We start from the raw sequence: 13487 nt of genomic DNA on the forward strand, positions 1-13487 counted from the left end.
GTTTAGATGTAAGGGTCAAACGTGAGAGAGAAGGCCCTAATACGACAATGGGAAATGAGACCAGATGTTATTTCTCATCACAGGAGAGATCGGGTATTTTTCTCATTCATTATGTTTTAAATGGGGGCTAAACTCAGTTTTCCTCCTAATGAAGAAAAAAGGGAGATTTGCGTCTTGGGGGTGTGGTTTGACACATTTTGTTATGTTTGCTATATCCTACCCTAGCAGTTATTGCTGTTTGTTCCTCTTCACTCACTGTAGTTGAGTTACCCCAAACAGCCTGAGCCACTGTATTATCTATGACTTTGACTAAAGGAATGACACTTGTGTTTGTGATGCTAACGTTAGCTCACGAATGTGTAAATGTTTGAGTAGGAGAGAAATTTCAGCCACAGCCGTTGCTGACAGCTATATAGAATTGAGCACACAGCCACGCAGCCACACACAGACAAACATTGGCAGTAGAATGGCCCGTACTGAAGAGCTCAGTGACTTTCAACATGACACGGTCAGAGGATGCCACCTTTCCAACAAGTCAGTTCGTCAAATTTCTGCCCTGCTAAAGCTGCCCCAGTCAACTGTAAGTGCTGTTATTGTGAAGTGAAAACGTCTAGGAGCAACAATGACTCAGCCGCCGAAGTGGTAGGTCACACAAGCTCACAGAACGGGACCACAGAGTAGTGAAGCGCATAGTGTGTAAAACTTGTTTGTCCTCGGTTGCAACTACCAAGTTGCAAACTGTCTCTGGAAACTACATCAGCACAAGAACTGTTCGTCGGGAGCTTCATGAAATGGGTTTCCATGGCCGAGCAGACGCACACAAGCCTAAGATCACCTTGCGCAATGCCAAGCGTGGAGCAGTGGAAACGCATTCTCTGGAGTCATGATTCATGCTTCACCATCCGGCAGTCCAACAAACAAATCTGGGTTTGGCGGATACCAGGAGAACACTACCTAACCCAATGCATAGTGCCAACTGTAAAGTTTGGTGGAGGAGGAATAACGGTCTGGGGCTGTTTTTCATGGTTCAAGCTAGGCCCTAGTTCCAGTGAAGGGAAATCTAAATGCTACTGCATACAATGACATTCTAGACGATTCTGCGCTTCCAACTTTGTGGCAACAGTTTGGGGAAGGCCCTATGGCCCCGTGCACAAAGGGAGGTCCATGCAGAAATGGTTTGTCCAGATTGGTGTGGAAGAACTTGACTGGCCTGCACAGAGCCCTGACCTCAACCCCATCGAACACTTTTGGGCCTAATCGCCCAACATCAGTGCCAGACCTCACTAATGCTCTTGTGGCTGAATGGAAGCAAATCCCCTCAGCAATGTTCTTGAATCAAGTGGAAAGCCTTCCCAGAAGACTGGAGGCTGTTATAGCAGCAAAGGGCAGTCCAAGTCCATATTAATGCTCGTGATTTTGGAATGAGATGTTTGACGACCCATCAAAAGTATGTTTCGTTCATTGTCTCATGTCAATCAAACAAGTCCCGAGGGACTGTGTTATAATGACTCAATTGGGTAATTCTGCTGTCTGTAAAGAAATGGGCGGGCTGTAGGTTGATTCTGCAGCTACGATTGGAAATCGTGGGGCATGCTCTGACCATTTGGGTGCTGCCAGACAGCTGTTCCATGTTAGGGGGCATGATTGGAATCCTAGAACCAACCCTCAAATATCGGTAACATCATTCATTTCCTAAATCTATCAAATCTCTGTTTTGGAAAATATTGTCTTTAATGACCAAAGTTAGTCAATTTCAGGACTAGAATTTATGTTTATGACTACTAACGATGCCACATTTAACATTGTGCTATCGTGAGAATGATTGTTGATAAATCTCCACTTAATAGATTCACTGTTGCTATCGAAATCATTCCAAAAGGTAGGTTCAACAGAGCAAATGAAATGTAACCATATCAATCATATGTCATCAATTATGCTGTAACGGCGTTCCTCCTCCTCTTCATCCGAAAAGGAGGAGTAGTGATTCGACCAAAATGCAGCGTGGTTATGTGACATAATGATTTATTAAACAAGACACAAAACGAACTATACTTGATAAACTACAAAAACAAATAAACGATGTAGACAGACCTGGACACGAACTTACATATAACACGAAGAACGCATGAACAGGAAACAGACTACATACAAACCGAACGAAACCGAAACAGTCCCGTGTGGCGTAACATACAGACACTGACACAGGAGACAACCACCCACAAACAAACAGTGTGAAAACACCTACCTTAATATGGCTCTCAATCAGAGGAAATGAAAACCACCTGCCTCTAATTGAGAGCCATATCAGGTCACCCTTCACAAACATAGAAACACACAACATAGACTACCCACCCAAACTCACGCCCTGACCGTCAAACACATACAAAATAACAGAAAACCGGTCAGGAACGTGACATATGCTATTTAGGCATATAGCATTTGGGAAGTCATCAACAGCTATTGTTGAAAATCAGCCCAGGATTCAATTAAGCAATACTACATGAGAAGCCATGTGTTATGACATTTTTATCATGTCATAACAAGGAGGTGCACTGCCAGCGCCCTGCAAAATGACCTCCAGCAGGCCACACATGTGCATGTGTCAGCATATGGTCTCACAAGGGGTCTGAGGATCTCATCTCGGTACCTAATGGCAGTCAGGATACCTCTGGCGAGCACATGGAGGGCTGTGCGGCCCCACAAAGAAATGCCACCCCACACCATGACTGACCCATCGCCAAACCGGTCATGCTGGAGGATGTTGCAGGCAGCAGAACGTTCTCCACGGCGTCTCCAGACTCTGTCACGTCTGTCACATGTGCTCATGTGCTCAGTGTGAACCTGCTTTCATCTGTGAAGAGCACAGGGCGCCAGTGGCGAATTTGCCAATCTTGGTGTTCTCTGGCAAATGCCAAACGTCCTGCACGGTGTTTGGCTGTAAGCACAACCCCCACCTGTGGACGTCGGGCCCTCATACCACCCTCATGGAGTCTGTTTCTGACCGTTTGAGCAGACACATGCACATTTGTGGCCTGCTGGAGGTCATTTTGCAGGGCGCTGGCAGTGCACCTCCTTGCACCAAGGCGGAGGTAGCGGTCCTGCTGCTGGGTTGTTGCCCTCCTACGGCCTCCTCCACGTCTCCTGATGTACTGGCCTGTCTCCTGGTAGCGCCTGCATGCTCTGGACACTACGCTGACAGACACAGCAAACCTTTTTGCCACAGTTCGCATTGATGTGCCAACCTGGATGAACTGCACTACCTGAGCCACTTGTGTGGGTTGTAGACTCGTCTCATGCTACCACTAGAGTGAGAGCACCGCCAGCATTCAAAAGTGACCAAAACAGCCAGGAAGCATAGGAACTGAGAAGTAGTCTGTGGTCACCACCTGCAGAATCACTCCTGTTTTGGGGGGTGTCTTGCTAATTGCCTATAATTTCCACCTTTTGTCTATTCCATTTGCACAACAGCATGTGAAATTTATTGTCAATCAGTGTTGCTTCCTAAGTGGACAGTTTGATTTCACAGAAGTGTGATTGACTTGGAGTTACATTGTGTTGTTTAAGTGTTCCCTTTATTTTTTTGAGCAGTGTATATACAGTACAATACATGACCAAAAGTATGTAGGACACCTGATGGTCGAATATCTCTCCTGCTATAACAGCCTCTACCTTTCTGGGAAGGTTTTCCACTAGATGTTGTAACATTGCTGCGGGGACTTGAAACAGGAAAGGGCCTGAAACAGGAAAGGGCCTTCCCCAAACTGTTGCCACAAAGTTGGAAGCACAGAATCATCTAGAATGTCATCGTATGCTGTAGCGTTAAGATTTCCCTTCTGGAACTAAGGGGCCTAGCCCGAATCATGAAAACAGCCCAATACCATTTGTGGAAAAGGCCCATGGAGTTGGTGGAATTGCCCTTTAATTCATGGCCACTTGCGCAACTGGGACAGAGAGCTATAATTAGGTCAGCTGGAAAAGTCTGACAGCTCTCAACTCCTTAAAAAAGAGGAACTAGCCACCGCCCGACCTCGCTGCTTTCTCTCCCCCAACTACATCTGTGTGCTTCCGCTAATCAACGTAAGCACATAGAATCAGTTCTCTTTCATTTGAACTATCTGTTGTGCTCAGAAGAGATGTATTTGCATTATCATGATTATGATAAACGGTTATGATCCTAAACGACTCGTTTCATATTGAACAGAACTGTTGAATTACTTCATTATGTAAATAATGAGAATGATTGTTGTTATGATTTTACTTTTGTGATTATGAATTTGATTTGATACATGTTATTCTTGTTTACGTGCTGTAGACTTGCTTACGTGCCGCTGCGCGGTTTGTTGCTAACCTTACTTTGTTACCTGCCAACTTTAGTTTTTACTTTTGAATTAACGTTTATATTTTTAGTTTTTCCCAAACTCGACTTTTTTCATTCATCTTTTTCATGCCTTCTAATTGCAGTCGCTGTACTCATAATATACAGGAGAACCATTGCCTTATGGCGAGGATAGTTGTGCTGCAAGCCCAGCTTCAGAGGCAGTTGTTAGGCAAGGGTAATTTAAGTGTAGGAAAGGATGAAACAGCGTCTGTGCCACCAGTAAGTACAGATAGTAGTATAAATCCCCTCAAACAGTCCCTGCAGCCGGACAATTTTCTCATGGCTTCTGGAAGGAAGTACTGTAGGAATGCTCAAATCAAATCAAATTTATTTATATAGCCCTTCGTACATCAGCTGATATCTCAAAGTGCTGTACAGAAACCCAGCCTAAAACCCCAAACTGCAAGCAATGCAGGTGTAGAAGCACGGTGGCTAGGAAAAACTCCCTAGAAAGGCCAAAACCTAGGAAGAAACCTAGAGAGGAACCAGGCTATGAGGGGTGGCCAGTCCTCTTCTGGCTGTGCCGGGTGGAGATTATAACAGAACATGGCCAAGATGTTCAAATGTTCATAAATGACCAGCATGGTCAAATAATAATAATCACAGTAGTTGTCGAGGGTGCAGCAAGTCAGCACCTCAGGAGTAAATGTCAGTTGGCTTTTCATAGCCGATCATTAAGAGTATCTCTACCGCTCCTGCGGTCTCTAGAGAGTTGAAAACAGCAGGTCTGGGACAGGTAGCACGTCCGGTGAACAGGTCAGGGTTCAATAGCCGCAGGCAGAACAGTTGAAACTGGAGCAGCAGCACGGCCAGGTGGACTGGGGACAACTGGTCTAATGAAACCAAGATTGAACTCTTTGGCCTGAATGCCAAGTGTAACATCTGGAGGAAACCTGGCACCATCCCTACGGTGAAGTATGGTGGTGGCAGCATGGTGGTGGCAGCATCATGCTGTGTGGATGTTTTTCAGCAGCAGGGACTGGGAGACTAGTCAGGATTGAGAGAAAGATGAACGGAGCAAAGTACAGAGAGATTCTTGATGAAAACCTGCTCCGGAGCGCTCAGGACCTCAGACTGGGGCAAGGTTTACTTTCCAACAGGACAACAATCCTAAGCACGCAGCCAAGACAACGCAGGAGTGGCTTCGGGACAAGTCTCTGAATGTTCTTGAGTGGCCCAGCCAGGGCCCGGACTTGAACCCGATCGAACATCTCTGGAGAGCCCTAAAAATAGCTGTGCAGCGATGCTCCCCATCCAACCTGACAGATCTTGAGAGGATCTGCAGAGAAAAATTGGAGAAACTGCCCAAATACAGGTGTGACAAGCTTGTAGCATCATACCCAAGAAGACTTGAGGCTGTAATCGCTGCCAAAGGTGCTTTAACAATGTACTGAATAAAGGGTCTGATTACTTATGTAAATGTTATATTTCAGTTTTTTTTATACAGTTGCAAAAATGTTTAACTTCTGGATCGGAGTCAATGAAGGTGGGTTTGAGGCCATGTTTCACAACAGCTTCCAATTCTAGTTCAGTTTTGATTTGGCGTAGAAGAGGTGATGTGGCAGTTCTAACGTTTGTCAAGGGTTGACCAGGTCTCTCTTTTCCTGTGCGAGTAGCAGCCTCTTCTTTAAGAGCCTGACTGATCTGGACAAGATGAATAATCACCGCATCCAGTCCAACTACCTCACATCTACTGACAGTGCTTGTTGACACAATCTTCCCGTCAATATAAAAGCTGAGGTTCTCTGAGATGTTACTAGAGATATTCAGCATATATTGCTCCTCTTGGTCCCCTACATTCTTAAGAAATGCTATTGAGTTCGTGTTGGAGGGATCGTGTTGAGATGTAATAGGAGGTAGCTTCAGAGGTTTTGCCTCCTGCAACAGAGGGGCTTCCTTACCTTTGAGCCATGGGCGCTCGTGGATCCTGCACTGATGTTGTTGTATGTTTGTATGCAAACCAAAAACCTTTTTACATTACTTGCAAGTGTGACCACCCTGCAATTATCTATGTTCATGTGATGTGGATGCCTGTTCTCCCTCTGTCAAAACAGAGGCACTGGAGCTACTGGGAGAAGAAACACGTTCTGGACCGTCACTCTGAGGGGAAGAACTTAAAGGGCCCACAGGCTTTATTAAAGATCCAGGCCTTGCCTTAGCATTTTTGTGTCTCCTCTCATGCCGTCGCCGGCCAATCTTAGAGCCAAAGGACTTGATGCAGTACTTACACTTGAATATGTGTGCATGGTGATTAGCAAATGTGTTCTAAGTCTTCCTTGCTGGTAAAATGTGTCTCACAGAATTGGCAGGGAAATAAGTCCTGGAGCTCTACATTAGGGTTGTGGTCAGGATCCTGTAGGATCTCAGGGATTGTCGAACGGTAGACCAATTCTAAATCCTGCTTCAGACCACAGCCTTTGGCCTTAGGTTTTTGGCAACTCGTGTTTCAATCTGCCAGATCATCAGTTTCCATGGGCTTAAAATAAATATTGCAGTGACTTTCCTCTGGCTCCTTCTCCCCATCTCCTCCTCCTCCACATTTTCATCACCCCTCAATTCTGAAATGTATAAAGTGTGAAAGTTGTCCATGGCCTTGGGAAGCTGCATTCCCTTTTCTGTGACACAGAAACTTTGTGCAGGGATCGGCAGGAGGGAGAACATATATACAAATTAAGATCCTGTAATTTAATATCTATTCAGAATAAGGGCCCCATATTGACAGTGCAAATATATCACACTAGTCAGGACATTTCCACTTGCCTGTTGGCCCGACAATGTCTTCTGAACATCAGGCCAGTTAATCAATCTTTCCAATGACCCGCTCAGACCAGTACACTTTTAAAACTGCACAACAGAAAACAAATATTTAAGGGACAATCTGGGAATGGTGCTCTGAACAAATTAAGGGAATCATTCACAAACATTGGCACATTCTAAGATCTGATGACAGTATCGGTAAGGTTTTCGGACCCGCCCTCTTTTGTATTCTCGTCGGGCAGAAATCTCTGGGATCAATTGGTAAACTCTGATTTACCAACCCAGAATACCCCTGCACAATGTCTATTTGCAACTCTACAGGATTGAAACTAGAAGTATAATGGCTGTACTCAAACCAATGGCACTTACAAATGTACAGTTGAAGTCTGAACTTTACATACACTTATGTTGGAGTCATTAAAACTCGCTTTTCATCCACTCCACAAATTTCTTGTTAACAAACTATAGTTTTGGCAAGTCGGTTAGGACATCTACTTTGTGCATGACACAAGTCATTTTTCCAACAATTGTTTACAGACAGATTATTTCACTTATAATTCACTGTATCACAATTCCAGTGCGTCAGAAGTTTACATACACTAAGTTGACTGTGCCTTTAAACAGCTTGAAAAATTCCAGAGAATTTTGTCATGACTTTAGAAGCATCATATAGGCTAATTGACATCATTTGAGTCCATTGGAGGTGTACCTGTGGATGTATTTCAAGGCCTACCTTGGGAGCAATTTCCAAACACCTGAAGGTACCACGTTCATCTGTACAAACAATAATACGCAAGCATAAACACCATGGGACCAAGCCGGCGTCATACCGCTCAGGAAGGAAACACTTTCTGTCTCCTAGAGATGAACGTACTTTGGTGTGAAAAGTGCAAATCAATCTCAGAGCAACAGCAAAGGACCTTGTGAAGATGCTGGAGAAAACTGGTACAAGAATATCTATATCCACAGTAAAACGAGTCCTATATCGACATAACCTGAAAGGCCGCTCAGCAAGGAAGAAGCCACGGCTCCAAAACCGCCATAAAAAAATCCAGACTACGGTTTGCAACTGCACAAGGGGACAAAGATCGTACTTTTTGAAGAAATGTCCTCTGGTCTGATGAAACAAAAATAGAACTGTTTGGGCATAATGACCATCGTTATGTTTTGAGGAAAAAGGGGGAGGCTTGCAAGCCGGAGAACACCATCCCAACCGTGAATCACGGAGGTGGCAGCATCATGTTGTGGGGGTGCTTTGCTGGAGGAGGGACTGGTGCACTTCACAAAATAGATGGTATATTGAGGAAGGAACATTTTTGGGATATATTGAAGCAACATCTCAAGACATCAGTCAGGAAGTTAAAGCTTGGTCGCAAATGGGTCTTAGAAAAGGACCCCATGCATACTTCCAAAGTTGTGGCAAAATGGCTTAAGGAAAACAAAGTCAAGGTATTGGAGTGGCCATCACAAAGCCCTGACCTCAATCCTATAGAACATTTGTGGGCAGAACTGAAATAGCGTGTGCGAGCAAGGAGGCCTACAAACCTGACTCAGTTACACCAGCTCTGTCAGGCGGAATGGGCCAAAATTCACCCAACTTATTGTGGGAAGCTTGTGGAAGGCTATCCGAAACGTTTGACCCAAAACAATTTAAAGGCAATGCTACCAAATACTAATAGAGGGTATGTAAACTTCTGACCCACTGGGAATGTGATGAAATAAAAAGATGAAATAAATAATTCCCTCTACTATTATTCTGACATTTCACATTCTTAAAATAAAGTGGTGATCCTAACTGACCTAAGACAGGGAATTTTTACTAGGATTAAATGTCAGGAATTGTGTAAAACTGAGTTAAATGTATTTGGCTAAGGTGTATGTAAACTTCCGGCTACAACTGTAGATCCTTTAAACACCCCCAAACAGGGAAACGGATCCCAATCAAAGGCGTTATCACGTGCTCCACTAGGGCAGTTATTTCTAACTTATAACTTGTCCTTGTGGTAAAAATTATGTGGGTAAAACGAAGCGCAAATTAAAAATATTAATCTTGGAGCATCAGAGCACCACTAGGTAAAAAAAACTCGACGTACACAGTTGCGGCCCATTTTTTGGAAGCGAACCACTCGATTTCGTCCCTGCGTTATATCGGCATCGAACATGTCACCCTCCCTAGGAAAGGGGGTGACCTCGACAATATATTGTTAAAACGAGAGGCTGTCTGGATCTTTCATTTAAAGACCATTGCTCCCCTCGGTCTCAACGTAGACTTTGATCTGAAGCCATTCTTGTGATTTTGCTATTAATTGTAAATGTTTTATAGGCCTATGTCGCCAAATTGTATCTATGATCGCATGCTATCCACTCATGTTTTTTTGTATGCTCTATTTATATCTGAATTAACCAATGATATCAAGCCACACCCAGCCATGATTACAGACACCTGTGTGTGTCATTAGACACTATACAAACTAGTGTGTGTCATTATTATGTGGACAAGACCCAGATGCAGACAGTTCGAATCACCGATGTTTATTTACAAAACAGGGGGCTGGCAAACAACAGGTCAAGGGCAGGCAGAGGTCAGTAATCTAGGGAAGTGTCAGTGTGGTACAGAACGGCAGGCAGGCAGAGGTCAGTAATCTAGGGAAGTGTCAGTGTGGTACAGAACGGCAGGCAGGCAGAGGTCAGTAATCTAGGGAAGTGTCAGTGTGGTACAGAACGGCAGGCAGGCAGAGGTCAGTAATCTAGGGAAGTGTCAGTAAGGTACAGAACGGCAGGAAGGCAGAGGTCAGTAATCTAGGGAAGTGTCAGTAAGGTACAGAACGGCAGGAAGGCAGAGGTCAGTAATCTAGGGAAGTGTCAGTAAGGTACAGAACGGCAGGAAGGCAGAGGTCAGTAATCTAGGGAAGTGTCAGTAAGGTACAGAACGGCAGGAAGGCAGAGGTCAGTAATCTAGGGAAGTGTCAGTAAGGTACAGAACGGCAGGAAGGCAGAGGTCAGTAATCTAGGGAAGTGTCAGTAAGGTACAGAACGGCAGGAAGGCAGAGGTCAGTAATCTAGGGAAGTGTCAGTAAGGTACAGAACGGCAGGCAGGCAGAGGTCAGTAATCTAGGGGAGTGTCAGTAAGGTACAGAACGGCAGGAAGGCAGAGGTCAGTAATCTAGGGAAGTGTCAGTAAGGTACAGAACGGCAGGCAGGCAGAGGTCAGTAATCTAGGGAAGTGTCAGTAAGGTACAGAACGGCAGGCAGGCAGAGGTCAGTAATCTAGGGAAGTGTCAGTAAGGTACAGAACGGCAGGCAGGCAGAGGTCAGTGTGGTACAGAGCGGCAGGCAGGCAGAGGTCAGTAATCTAGGGAAGTGTCAGTAAGGTACAGAACGGCAGGCAGGCAGAGGTCAGTGTGGTACAGAGCGGCAGGAAGGCAGAGGTCAGTAATCTAGGGAAGTGTCAGTAAGGTACAGAACGGCAGGCAGGCAGAGGTCAGTAATCTAGGGAAGTGTCAGTAAGGTACAGAACGGCAGGCAGGCAGAGGTCAGTAATCTAGGGAAGTGTCAGTAAGGTACAGAACGGCAGGCAGGCAGAGGTCAGTAATCTAGGGAAGTGTCAGTAAGGTACAGAGCGGCAGGAAGGCAGAGGTCAGTAATCTAGGGAAGTGTCAGTAAGGTACAGAACGGCAGGCAGGCAGAGGTCAGTAATCTAGGGAAGTGTCAGTAAGGTACAGAACGGCAGGAAGGCAGAGGTCAGTAATCTAGGGAAGTGTCAGTAAGGTACAGAACGGCAGGCAGGCAGAGGTCAGTAATCTAGGGAAGTGTCAGTAAGGTACAGAACGGCAGGAAGGCAGAGGTCAGTAATCTAGGGAAGTGTCAGTAAGGTACAGAACGGCAGGCAGGCAGAGGTCAGTAATCTAGGGAAGTGTCAGTAAGGTACAGAGCGGCAGGAAGGCAGAGGTCAGTAATCTAGGGAAGTGTCAGTAAGGTACAGAACGGCAGGCAGGCAGAGGTCAGTAATCTAGGGAAGTGTCAGTAAGGTACAGAACGGCAGGCAGGCAGAGGTCAGTAATCTAGGGAAGTGTCAGTGTGGTACAGAACGGCAGGCAGGCAGAGGTCAGTAATCTAGGGAAGTGTCAGTGTGGTACAGAACGGCAGGCAGGCAGAGGTCAGTAATCTAGGGAAGTGTCAGTGTGGTACAGAACGGCAGGCAGGCAGAGGTCAGTAATCTAGGGAAGTGTCAGTAAGGTACAGAACGGCAGGAAGGCAGAGGTCAGTAATCTAGGGAAGTGTCAGTAAGGTACAGAACGGCAGGAAGGCAGAGGTCAGTAATCTAGGGAAGTGTCAGTAAGGTACAGAACGGCAGGAAGGCAGAGGTCAGTAATCTAGGGAAGTGTCAGTAAGGTACAGAACGGCAGGAAGGCAGAGGTCAGTAATCTAGGGAAGTGTCAGTAAGGTACAGAACGGCAGGAAGGCAGAGGTCAGTAATCTAGGGAAGTGTCAGTAAGGTACAGAACGGCAGGAAGGCAGAGGTCAGTAATCTAGGGAAGTGTCAGTAAGGTACAGAACGGCAGGCAGGCAGAGGTCAGTAATCTAGGGGAGTGTCAGTAAGGTACAGAACGGCAGGAAGGCAGAGGTCAGTAATCTAGGGAAGTGTCAGTAAGGTACAGAACGGCAGGCAGGCAGAGGTCAGTAATCTAGGGAAGTGTCAGTAAGGTACAGAACGGCAGGCAGGCAGAGGTCAGTAATCTAGGGAAGTGTCAGTAAGGTACAGAACGGCAGGCAGGCAGAGGTCAGTAATCTAGGGAAGTGTCAGTAAGGTACAGAGCGGCAGGAAGGCAGAGGTCAGTAATCTAGGGAAGTGTCAGTAAGGTACAGAACGGCAGGCAGGCAGAGGTCAGTAATCTAGGGAAGTGTCAGTAAGGTACAGAACGGCAGGCAGGCAGAGGTCAGTAATCTAGGGAAGTGTCAGTAAGGTACAGAACGGCAGGAAGGCAGAGGTCAGTAATCTAGGGAAGTGTCAGTAAGGTACAGAACGGCAGGCAGGCAGAGGTCAGTAATCTAGGGAAGTGTCAGTAAGGTACAGAACGGCAGGAAGGCAGAGGTCAGTAATCTAGGGAAGTGTCAGTAAGGTACAGAACGGCAGGAAGGCAGAGGTCAGTAATCTAGGGAAGTGTCAGTAAGGTACAGAACGGCAGGAAGGCAGAGGTCAGTAATCTAGGGAAGTGTCAGTAAGGTACAGAACGGCAGGCAGGCAGAGGTCAGTGTGGTACAGAGCGGCAGGCAGGCAGAGGTCAGTAATCTAGGGAAGTGTCAGTAAGGTACAGAACGGCAGGCAGGCAGAGGTCAGTGTGGTACAGAGCGGCAGGAAGGCAGAGGTCAGTAATCTAGGGAAGTGTCAGTAAGGTACAGAACGGCAGGCAGGCAGAGGTCAGTAATCTAGGGAAGTGTCAGTAAGGTACAGAACGGCAGGCAGGCAGAGGTCAGTAATCTAGGGAAGTGTCAGTAAGGTACAGAACGGCAGGCAGGCAGAGGTCAGTAATCTAGGGAAGTGTCAGTAAGGTACAGAGCGGCAGGAAGGCAGAGGTCAGTAATCTAGGGAAGTGTCAGTAAGGTACAGAACGGCAGGCAGGCAGAGGTCAGTAATCTAGGGAAGTGTCAGTAAGGTACAGAACGGCAGGAAGGCAGAGGTCAGTAATCTAGGGAAGTGTCAGTAAGGTACAGAACGGCAGGCAGGCAGAGGTCAGTAATCTAGGGAAGTGTCAGTAAGGTACAGAACGGCAGGAAGGCAGAGGTCAGTAATCTAGGGAAGTGTCAGTAAGGTACAGAACGGCAGGCAGGCAGAGGTCAGTAATCTAGGGAAGTGTCAGTAAGGTACAGAGCGGCAGGAAGGCAGAGGTCAGTAATCTAGGGAAGTGTCAGTAAGGTACAGAACGGCAGGCAGGCAGAGGTCAGTAATCTAGGGAAGTGTCAGTAAGGTACAGAACGGCAGGCAGGCAGAGGTCAGTAATCTAGGGAAGTGTCAGTGTGGTACAGAACGGCAGGCAGGCAGAGGTCAGTAATCTAGGGAAGTGTCAGTGTGGTACAGAACGGCAGGCAGGCAGAGGTCAGTAATCTAGGGAAGTGTCAGTGTGGTACAGAACGGCAGGCAGGCAGAGGTCAGTAATCTAGGGAAGTGTCAGTAAGGTACAGAACGGCAGGAAGGCAGAGGTCAGTAATCTAGGGAAGTGTCAGTAAGGTACAGAACGGCAGGAAGGCAGAGGTCAGTAATCTAGGGAAGTGTCAGTAAGGTACAGAACGGCAGGAAGGCAGAGGTCAGTAATCTAGGGAAGTGTCAGTAAGGTACAGAACGGCAGGAAGGCAG

The sequence above is a fragment of the Salvelinus fontinalis genome, chromosome 2 (genome assembly GCF_029448725.1).
Source record: "Salvelinus fontinalis isolate EN_2023a chromosome 2, ASM2944872v1, whole genome shotgun sequence".
Lineage (NCBI taxonomy): Eukaryota > Metazoa > Chordata > Actinopteri > Salmoniformes > Salmonidae > Salvelinus > Salvelinus fontinalis.